Source organism: Lissotriton vulgaris, chromosome 6 (assembly GCF_964263255.1).
Source record: "Lissotriton vulgaris chromosome 6, aLisVul1.2, whole genome shotgun sequence".
NCBI classification, from domain to species: domain Eukaryota; kingdom Metazoa; phylum Chordata; class Amphibia; order Caudata; family Salamandridae; genus Lissotriton; species Lissotriton vulgaris.
In genome coordinates, this window is record NC_141694.1 from 216,280,469 (window position 1) to 216,292,317 (window position 11,849).

The window sequence follows — 11,849 nt, forward strand, 5'->3', positions numbered from 1 at the left end:
GATGTCAGCTTAGTTCTAATAGGCAAACCAGGACCCTCTGAAGTCTTTCTAACTGCTGCAACATGCGCACTGTGATTTCAGTGTAGCGCCAAAATAAGCTGATTATTTTAGAAGGAAACTAGGGAAGAGAACACAACTATACACAACTATCTGAAGCTGCCATATCATAGGCTGCTTACCCTTTCAGCACAACTATTGTTGGAGAGAATGTGGCTGTTAGAAATGGGATTCCGAATTGGCTAAGGTTTGCACGGAAGTCAGGCCGGGACCACCACTCTAGTCAGGATAAGGGAGTTACACTCCTAAAATAACCCCTGCTCACCCCCTAGGTAGCTTGGCACGAGCAGTCAGGCTTATCTTAGAGGCAGTGTATAAAGTATTTGCACATAACGAACAGTAACACAGTGTAAGCACTACCAACGGACACCACATGAGTTTATAAAATATTTAATATTTGTATATACTCAAACAAGACCAAATACAATAAAAATCCACAATACAGTACTTTAAAAATAGTTGTGTTGCAAAATGTCTTTCACTTGCAAAGTTACGTTGAAAACACAGTTCGTACGAGTCTGTAACTCAGTCTGAGTCTTCCGTGATGCTAAAAAAAACAGAGTCTCACAGTTCTAGCTGACCGCATCGGGCCAGCAACAGCGGGACAGACTCGTTTACAGTACCTTTCTTAGGGCGGCTCACACGGAGGTGTGAGTAGGTCTTGGCATCCGTCATGTTTGCGATACAAAGTGGCAGCGGTGTCCCTCGATGCGGTGCAAGCAGCGGCTCGGTGACAATCATCCAGACGGGGTCGGTGAGACCAAGAAGGGCGGTGCAGGGCGAGATGGTGCTCGATGTGGTGTTGGCAAGTTGCGGTGCAGGTGACAGAGCCGGTTGGCGGGTATTGGTGCCAGCTGAGCCGTACAGCTATACGTGACGAGGCGGTCATGGGTGTCGAGCCAGCAGCGACTGTGTCGGTGAGCCCAGGCCAGCGAAGTGAAGCGAGGTGATGCAGGATGGGGTGCCCCTCGATGCGGTGCGAGCAGCGGCTCAGTGATGATCATCCAGGACAACATCGGTGAGACCAAGGTGGTCGGTGCAGGGTGAGAGGGTGCTTCGATGCGGTGCCTTCAGGACACAAGGCCAGCGGCGAAGTCGGTTGACAGAGTTGGTCGCGGTTCCCTCTCCTCTGTGGCAAATGAAACAACGGTTCCAGAAGCGGTACCCAGAGGGTGGTGAAGTCTTTGTAGTCCCTGAGACTTCTTAACAGGAGGCCAACTCGGTTTCAGACCCTTGGAGATACTCAGCACAAGTAGAGAAAGTTCAGTCCAGTCCTTTCAATGCCCAAGGCAGAAGCAGCAGCTGCAGGTCAACTCAACAAAGCAACAACACAGCAAAGGGGCAGTACTCCTCCTGGCAGCTCTTCCAGCTCTTCTTCTTGGCATGTACCTTGATTCCAGCGAGATCTAAAGCCTTGAGGTTTGGGTCCCAATATTCATACCAGCAAATCCTTCGTCCTCTGAAGGCAGAGGGGCCTGGACCCAGTCCAAACCAGTTTGGGGTGCGTCCTGACAGGGGCATCTTCTTCCATTGTCAGTGTGGTCCAGGGTCCTCAGATACACCACAGGAGGTGGAGCCAGCATTGTGGAAGGTGAACCCAGCCCTATTCAGACCTAGGCACTACTCCTCCCACTCATCTATGTGTAGATGTGCCTATTCAGCCTGGCTGATTCACCCTGTCTCCCCGGCCCTGTCACTCACAAACCAGACAGCAAACACACATGCTAGCAGAGGCAGGCTGGATGATTAGGTCAGAAAATAGTTACTTTCTAAAAGTGATATTTTCAAGTTCAAGTTCAGGGATTTATATAGCGCACTACTCACCCAGAGGGTCTCAAGGCGCTTGGGGAGGGGGGTTCAATTTTTGTCGAATAGCCAGGTTTTAAGTTCTTTTCTGAAGGAGATGTGGTTTTGAGTAAGGCGGAGGTGAGTGGGGAGTGAGTTCCAGGTTGTGGAAGCCAGGAAGGAGAAGAATCTGCCACCCATGGTGGATTTTCGGATGCGCGGGACTGCGGCGAGGGCTTGATTGGACGATCTAAGTTGGCGGGTGGGTGTGTAGAAGGACAGTCGAGTGTTGAGGCATGCGGGTCCTAGTTTGTAGAGGGCCTTGTGTGCGTGGGTGAGAAGACGGAATGTAATTCTCTTGTTGACGGGAAGCCAGTGGAGGTCTTTTAGGTGTCCGGTGATGTGATCTTGGCGAGGGATGTCCAATATGAGTCTCGCTGATGCGTTTTGGATGCGTTGGAGTTTTTTCTGTAATTTTGCTGTGATTCCGGCGTATAGTGTGTTACCATAATCCAGTCGACTCGTGACCAGTGCGTGGGTGACAGTCTTTCTTGTTTCGAGGGGAATCCAGCGGAAGATCTTTTTGAGAATACGAAGTACATTGAAGCAGGAGGAAGAGACTGCATTGACTTGTCTGGACATCGAGAGAGAGGAGTCTAGGATGAAGCCCAGGTTGCATGCGTGGTCTGTGGGTGTGGGTGCTGTGCCCAGAGCGGATGGCTACCAAGAGTCGTCCCAGGCAGAGGGGGAGGATCCTAGGATGAGCACCTCCGTTTTGTCTGAGTTGAGTTTTAGGCGGCTATGTTTCATCCACTCGGCTACTTCTTTCATGCCTTCGTGAAGATTGGTTTTGGCGGTGTTAGGGTCTTTGGTGAGGGAAAGGATTAACTGGGTGTCGTCGGCGTAAGAGATGATTTTAAGGTTGTGTTGACGCGCGATGGAGGCGAGTGGACTCATGTAGACGTTGAAGAGGGTGGGACTGAGTGATGATCCTTGTGGTACTCCACAGATGACTTCAGTGGCCTCTGAGTTGAATGGGGGAAGTCGGACTCTTTGAGTTCTCCCGGCGAGGAATGAGACGATCCAGTCCAAGGCTTTTCCTTGTACGCCGATGTTGCTGAGGCGTTGAATAAGGGTGCTGTGGCAGACTGTGTCGAAGGCGGCGGAGAAGTCGAGTAGGATGAGGGCCACTGTTTCTCCGTTGTCCAGTAGCGTTCGGATGTCGTCTGTAGCTGCGATGAGGGCGGTTTCGGTGGTGTGTTTGGCTCGGAAGCCGGACTGTGAGGGGTCGAGGGAGTTGTTGGATTCAAGGAAGGCGGCGAGCTGGCTGTTGACGGCTTTCTCAATGACTTTGGCGGGGAAGGGGAGGAGGGATATGGGTCGGTAGTTTTTAAGTTTAGAGGGGTCTGCTGTGGGTTTCTTCAAGAGGGCGCTGAGTTCGGCGTGTTTCCAGCTTTCTGGGAAGGTGGCAGAGTTGAACGAGCAGTTGATGACATCACGGAGATGGGGTGCGATGATGGAGTCAGCTTTGTTGAAGATGTGGTGGGGGCAGGGGTCGGTTGGCGAGCCAGAGTGGATTGAGTTCATTAGGCGGATGGTGTCTTCGGTGGTGATTGGGATCCAGGTGCTGAGGTTGTTAGTTGGCGGTGTAGGATCTGAGGGGGGTGGGGAGGGTTGTTCGCAGGGAGTGTTCTCGAAGCTGTTGTGAATGTCGGCAATTTTGTTGTAGAAGAAGGATGATAACGCATCGCAGAGGTCTTGGGAGGGAGTGATGTCGTTAGATGCTGCGGCAGGGTTGGTGAATTCTTTGACAATGTTGAAAAGTTCCTTGCTGTTGTGGTCGTTGTTGTCGAGACGATCCTTGAAAGCTGATTTCTTGGTGGATCGAATCAGTTGGTGGTGTTTGCGGGTGGCCGCCTTGAGGGTGGCCATGTTGTCGGTGGTTGGGTTTTTTCTCCATGTTTTCTCTAGGGTGCGGCATAGCTTCTTGGATTTTTTAAGGTCATCATTGAACCAGGGGGCCTTTTTGCTTCCTGAATTGATCTGGTGCTTTTTCAGGGGTGCTAATTCGTCAGCGCTGTGGGTGATCCATTGCTTGAGGTTGTTGGCCGCTTGGTTTGGGTCCAATGAGAGGGTGGGAGGGTTTTGGTTGAGTGATGTGAGGGGTTGGTCGGAGGTGATTTTGTTCCAGTTTCTCCGAGGAATAGGTTGTGGGCAGTTGTGGGTCAAGGTGGTTTTGTAGCTGAAGTGAACACAGCTGTGGTCCGTCCAATGGAGAGCTGTGGTGCGGTCGAAGGAAATGTGCTTGCTGGAGGTGAAGATAGGGTCGAGCGTGTGCCCGGCTACATGGGTGGGGGTGTCCACAAGTTGTTTGAGTCCGAGATTGGCCAGGTTGTCCAGAAGGGAGTTGGTGTTGCTGTCGTGTTTGTTTTCAAGGTGGAAGTTGAGGTCTCCTAATAGAATGTAGTTCTCGGAGGCGAGGGCATGTGGGCTGACTAAGTCATGATGTCATCGCTGAATTGAGTGCGGGTTCCTGGAGGCCTGTAGATGAGGGTGCCTCTAAGTGTGGTCCTAGGGTCGGTGTGGATCTGGAAGTGGAGATGTTCGGCGGTTGCAAGATTATCGTCGATGCTGGTCGTGATTTTGATGGTGTTCCTGTGGATGATGGTGATGCCTCCTCCTGTTTGGTTGGTGCGGTCTTTTTCGGATGATCTTGTAAGCGTCCGGTATGGCTATAGCGATGTCGGGTGCTGATGATGTGTTCATCCAAGTTTCTGTAAGGAAGGCGATGTCCGGTGATGCAGTGTCGAGTAGGTCCCAGAGTTCAGTGGCGTGTCTGTGGATCGAGCGGGTGTTTAGCAGGATGCACTTCAGGTGGTTAGAGTCGGAGCTATGTTTGGAGGAAGTGGATTTGGTGAGGGTCCTGGAGCAGGTGAACTTGCAGGTGTGACAGGCGAATAGGCCGTGGGTCCATCCTGGGGTGGCTTCGCAGCATTGTGGTGTGCGTCCGGGGTTGAGGGCGAAGAGAGTTGTGGCATCATATGTGAATCTAGTGGGCTGGGTACGGTGGGGTCCAGGGGGTCTGGCGCTGGGCGCGGTCCAGGCGCGGACGGGCGTAGACGGGCTTACCTTTGGCGCACCTTCGGCACGACCGCAGCGCGTGGACGCTGCGCGTAGGTCCATATGTCTTAAATGGAGAGTGGAGGGGGGCGGATCGTGGGAAGGGCAGCTGGGAGGCGGGAGCGAGGTGGCGGGGCGGTGTGGGACGGCCCAGCAAACAAAATGGCAGCAACAATAACAAAAGCTGCAGGGCAGGGCGAGATAGGGCTAAAGTAGTATCAATAATGGAGCGCTATGGGGGAGAATAATGCAGCAGTGGCAGGCGGTTCAAAGCGCAATAGTAAGCTAAGAGGCGCTACGAAATTTGACAGCAGATAGAATAAAATGCACTCAACAGTCAATATTTTACGAAGCAATGCGAAGCCCAGCAGTGCGCAAATGAGCTACAGAGGCTAGCGGTACGAAGGGTGCTTGGTAGAGTCAGAGCGCTATCAGTCAGTCAGCAGTCAATGATCACTCAGCAAATGTAAATGCAGTCAGCTGCACTAAGCAATCAATAATACACAGAGCAATACAATGCGCAAATGAGCAACAGAGCCTAGCAATACAATGCGCAAATGAGCAACAGAGGCTAGAGGTAGAAGGAGCACATTGTAGAGTAAAAGCGCTACGCTACTATACCGGGTGAGGAGGCGGTGATGGGAGCGACCACAGATTGTTAAAACCAACTTCACTAAAAGATGCATTTTATCATTCTGAGTTCAGGCACACTAAACGAATTTCTACCATGTTCTCTGAGTCAGTTAGGATCATAGGATTGATGAGTACAGGCCTCAGCAAAGCCTGTAAATGCAAAGGGTTCGCCCTTTTGTGCACGGAGTCCTTAGACTATACAAAGAAATTGGCACAGAAACTGGAAATACAAAGACATAGTTTAATAAACCTTTAAAGGTGGTACTACAGCCCACACAACACTCTACAGTATTGTACGAGGTAGCACAAAGAACTCAGACACACAGTCCCCTTTTATACACAAAGAAGGGGCTCATAAGTAGGCGGATACAACTCAAGACGTGATTTACAACCATATATGGACATTTCTTGAACATGATCGATACATGGGTGGAGTTAAAGGTTCTTGAGACCCTCCGAAATACACTTCCTATCTACGCTAATCAGAGACAGATGTGTCTCCTACTGAGCATGCGCTAGACGCACAAAGAACTATTTATAGCTTGTTGCTGGGCAAACTTCAGAGGTGACTAGCAGTGAGGTAGGACTCACCTCATGTCGAGCACATGGCAATGTATGGCATACAAGATGGAGGCCAGAAAACAAAATGGAGTCTGGCCGTATTTAAAGTACGAGCGGGAAAACTAGCAGAAAGACACAATACCATGTCTTCAGCTAATGCTTATTACTATCGCTATTTTATTTACAACAGACGACCCTTTCAGCATTTGCTGAAGACATTCGGTTTTCTTGGATAATCTAAATACTCATCGTTTATATCGATGCTCATCATTTCGGCTATCTCTTTAGTTATAGTTTTCTGATGGACAGCCTCAGCAATGGATTGTTTATTAGGCACACAAAATGAAACACATAAAGAACATATCATTGGACTACATTGGATACATACACAGCACGTAAACATGATTGCAATAACTATGCAAAGTCCAGTAGAACTTTCCAACCCCATGTGGATATCAGAGTCCAGAACCAACCTGAGAACGTCCAAGTCCCATTTTCAACATGTATATCAGCTGCAATCTTATGCAGTTTATTGATGGCTTTGTACACAGAAGGAGTATGGTCGGGGATGAAAACACAACAACTACTTCCAATAATTCTACAAGCCACGACTCTATCTGCTAACATCACATCCAGCACCATCCTGTTTTGCAACGCAACAATCCTAGTAATTTGTAGCTCTTCGGTAAGATTGCCAAGGGCTGCGGCAGTTTGATTAGTAACAGCTTCTACTACTCTCGTTAATCGTCGTATCTTTCTACTATTCAGAGCAGCTCCCACGAAGAAAAACAATCCTAAATTAAAATCTATATGTTGCTGCAAACTGGTGTCTGTCTGATCTATGTCATCAACAGACAAGGTTCATTTGTATCTGTTTACGGTCACATTATTCAGTAATTTCAAATGTTTATGATACGATGCAGGTGCCAAGAATACAGGTGGTAGTAAAAATTATACATAACATACTCCAGACCATCCAGCTGGTAATTGATAATAGCCTCTATTTCCACATACAAGGTAAGTATTATGAGAGGCAAGAAATGTACTGTTGTTTAACCCATCAATATTCAATACAACAATACAATCACTAACACCTACAGGAATATGGCCTACACTTTGTACACATAAATCTGCTTGTGCTTGGGCTACTGATATTACAAATTTTTCGTTTCCGACAGTGTCTCTAATGTTCGTAAAAATATAAGGAGTTGAATCATTGTCCGGTCGATATTCTTCCCACTCCCATATAGTTCCATTGGCTTGTGGCTAGCCTTCCTTATCTTGATGGCATTCTTTATTCAGTCTGGAAAGCAATCTACCCACTGTGGGTTTTCTCGTATCAAAAAGCAAAGTATACCACACTCGACAAGAGCCATTATGAGAGAAAGGGGAGAGGTATGAATGGTGTTCCCCCTTTCTTTTGGTGTGCCGGCATCATCCCACATATCCAACAATTCGTGGCATTAGTAGCAACGTGGGTATGATGCAGCATCTGAATGAAAGTGTTATTCAAATATGACTGTCGATGCTTCAACTCTTGATATGGGAGTCTATAGAAGAAATGCTCATCTGGGACTGGAGTAGAAACAACATATAATTCACAGGCAGGAACTTTATCCTCTACAAACCACGTGATTGTAGCAACAACTGCTACAGCAGCGATGAATCCTACAGAACAAAAAATCTTCTTCTTATCCATTCGAACAAATGTACAAATAGTATCTTCCTGAAACTAAAGTGTTGTCAGAAGTCTTCCCCCTAGGTAGCCGTTGATTTCTTCACCAGCGGGCCAAGACAGGTGTCACTACACTAATGCAGGGCTGACCCCCCCCTTGCCTCATCGGCTCTCCGTTTCACTGACCTAGGGACCGTTCTGACAACTTCTCACACAATTGCAGGTTCTTTCCTTGGTCGCAGATTATATCTTCTTGATCCAGGGATTGTCAGGTCTGGGAAGAACTCCTCAGATTCGTCAGGTACCACAGCGCGGCCTCTCTCCGCAGTCAGGATTTGTCGATGGTCGGTTAATACAGCAGGCTCCACCAGGCCAGGTTGCACCTTCCAACAATGAATGGAATGGGATTTTCTGGTTAGTGACCCGCACGCTGTTCTTGTGGTGAGAAGGACTTGCTCAGGACCGCACCACCTCTGCTCTAGACTGCTCGACCTCTCAAAGGACTTCACAAGGACGAAGTCACCAGGCCGGAGGTTATGGCCTTCTCCTGTGGACAGGTCCGGGAGTGCTTCTCGAACCTGTTGATGAATGGAAACCAAACTATCAGTTAATTGTGCCAAATAGTCATTCATTAAAACACAAGGTACATCGTACACTGAACTTGGTTTGGGCACCCCCCCATATGTTCATGGGGCACCCAAATACAATCTCTTAGGGCGTAAGGCCCGTACGAGAGTGCGGTACTGATCTGATAGACAATAATGCCAAAGGCAAGGCATCTGGCAAAGTCAGAGAAGTAAAGGCCTGTATTTTCGCTATCTTGAGTTTCAGCGTGCCATTGTACTTTTCCAACAAACCTGCTGATTGCGGGTAGAACACTGCATGGAACTTCTGCGTTATCCCCAATCCTTTCAGGACATACTTAACAACGTCCACTACAAAATGAGGCCCGTTGTCACTCCACCACAATCTGCAAACACCATATTGAGGAAAGAATTCCTTCTATAGCACCTTGGCAGTAGTCATTGCAGTATTGTTCTTCGTAGGGTATGCTTTAATCCATTTGCTGAATTCAAAAACCACAACCAGGACATATTTTAGATTATTACAGCGTTCCAGCTGAATATAATCCATTTGCAATACTTCAAAAGGCGCAGTAGGTGTTGCAAATCCTCCTGCTGGAGTTCGTGTCCCTTTTCCTGGATTGTACTTAAGACAAATCATGCAGGTCTGTACTACTCTCTTAGCCGTGCTAGCAATCTCTGGATTCTCCCAAACTTGCGTAAGCAATTTCACAATTGCCGAAGCTCCAACATGTGCTAGCCCATGTGCCATTTGAACCATAGGTTGTACAAAGGCTGTGGGTAACTTCCTCTTATCCATCTGCTTATTCCTCCAACAACCTTCATCATCCAATTCTCCATCCTTGGACCATTGCTCCGGTTCTTTATCGGAAGCGGTCCTTTGTATCTCTAGCACCTCTTTCCTAGCATCGTGCCACCGCTCAGCTTGTGACTTCACAACATACATCGGAGTGGAGTCAAGCTGCATCGCAGTTTCACGTGCTACTCGGTCTACAAAAGCATTTCCTTGTCCCACTTTATCTGTCACTTTCTTGAGTGCGCTACATTTCACTATAGCTATCTTCTTTGGATAGGTCAATGCAGTCAAGAGGTTATGTACTAATTCTCCATACATTATCTCTGCTCCATGTGATGTCAAAAAGCCCCTTTCCTTCCAGAGCAGGCCGAAGTCATGCGCTACTCCGAAAGCATAGCGGCTGTCCGTATAGACATTCACGAATAATCCTGCACTAAGCTCACACGCTCGTGTCAACGCTATTAGTTCTGCTGCTTGAGCTCATTTCTGCGGTATGCGTGCTGTCTCCCCTATTGTGTTTAGTGTAGTAATTGCATATGCTGCTGAGGTAGTCCCATCTGGTAACTTCAAGCAAGACCCATCCACCCACAGCTCTCAATCCACATCTGTAAAGGGCGTATCTTGCAAATCAATACGACCCTTTGTCTGTTCCTCTGTCACAAAGAAACAGTCATGTGTCTCTTGCGCCTCAGGCCGAGACACCGGAAAGGGCAACAACGTGGCTGGGTTTAGTGTCACACATCTCTTCAGTGTAATATGAGGAGCCAACAGCGTTAGCTCGTATCCTGTTAGACGAGCACTAGTTAGATGCTGCGTCTTTGCTTGATTCAAAAGGGCATCAACAGCATGGGGGGCCAACACCAACAGCTTATGAGATAACACAATCCCCTCACTCTGACGTATTGACACAGCTGTTGCTGCAACTGAGCGAAGACAACCAGGCAGTGCTCAAGCAACAGGATCAAGCACTGCCGAGAAATATGCACAAGGGCGCTGTTTGTCACTGTGCATCTGCACTAACACTGATAATGCATATCAATCTCTCTCATGTACGTACAATGTAAAAGGCTTCGTGTAATCAGGGGTACCTAACACTGGTGCTGAACAAAGAGCCTGGCGTAATTGTTGAAAAGCATTCTCACACTCATTTGTCTAGGGAAGGGGAACTGGAGTATCCTTTGTCAAAAGTGCTAACAGTGATTTAACTATGTGTGAAAACCCTAATATCCACTGTCTACAAACGGAAGTGAGACCCAAGAAAGCTCGGACATCTTTCTGCGTGGAGGGTGTTGGTGTATCCAAAATTGCTTGAATACTATCAGGTGTAAGTACACGCCCCTCCTTAGACAAAAGGTGACCTAAGTAGGTTACCTTTAGTCTACAATATTGCAATTTCTTTTTCGATACTGTGTGATTGTGCGATGCCAAGAACGCAAGCAAAGACAATGTACACTCCTCACATTGTTTGGGGGTATCGGCTGCCAACAAAATATCATCAACATTTTGTGTAAGCGCCACACCTTCAGGCAGAATGAAAGAATCCAATTGTTGTTTCAACGCTTGGCTATAAATGCTGGGACTCTCAGTATAGCCTTGAGGAACTCTACAAAATCTGTACGATCTATTATTCAAAGTGAATCCGAAAAGATATCGGCTGTCAGGATGAATAGGGATCGAAAAGAAAGTGTTTTTCAAGTCTATAACAGAGAACGTGGTCGCAGTTGGCGGGACCAGAGTAAGAAGTGTCATAATGTCAGAAACCACTGGGTATTGAGGTATCACTATCTTATTGACCTCCCTCAGATCGATAATAAATCAAGAGTTTCTAGTGTCAGTGTCTTTCTTCAAAATCGGTAATATAGGACTGTTACACACATTGTATAGAACTTCTTCAACAACCCCTACTTTAATTAGATCCTGCACTGTCTGTGTAAGCGCTTCCTCCCCCTCCTGTGAGATTCGATACTGAGGCAGGCGTGGCAACACAGCTCCCTCCTTTACACTAATGTGTACCGGGGGATGATCATCTGTCCCACATCAGTATCTGAAGTAGCCCACAAGGTACGAGGTAAAGAGGCCAATGCAGTATCTTCTTTAATCGTACACACTCTCTCCATTGTCGGATAGTTGTCATTCAAAATAACACGTACTCCCTCAGGGGAGCATCGTATTGTGGCCTGGAAATGCTTGAGCATATTTAAACCCACAATATTATCAGGCGTGTTTGGGGAGAGCAAAAATGGACATGGTGCAACAAACTTATCTATATGAAGTGCAAGAGGTTGTGATAGTGGGCTAAGAGAAGGTGTTCCATCGAACCCTCTAGATGTAATTGTTAAGCCAGACAGGGGAGCCCTCGGAACCAATTCTTTAGACAAAGCGCTATGAGTAGCTCCTGTATCAACCAGGAACCGATCAGTAGAACCCAAAACATGTGCTGTAACATAAGGACCCCTCTGATCTACTGGCACTTCGACTGATTCCTTACCCCATCCTACGCAATCCTATGCATACTGTGAATCGTGATGTTCAGGAGGTGCATACTCAGACATTTGACATTGATTCCGTCGATCAAAGACATTAGACCCATCTTGCTGTCGCATACCAGAGTCAAACCTAGCACGATCATTCGTGTTGC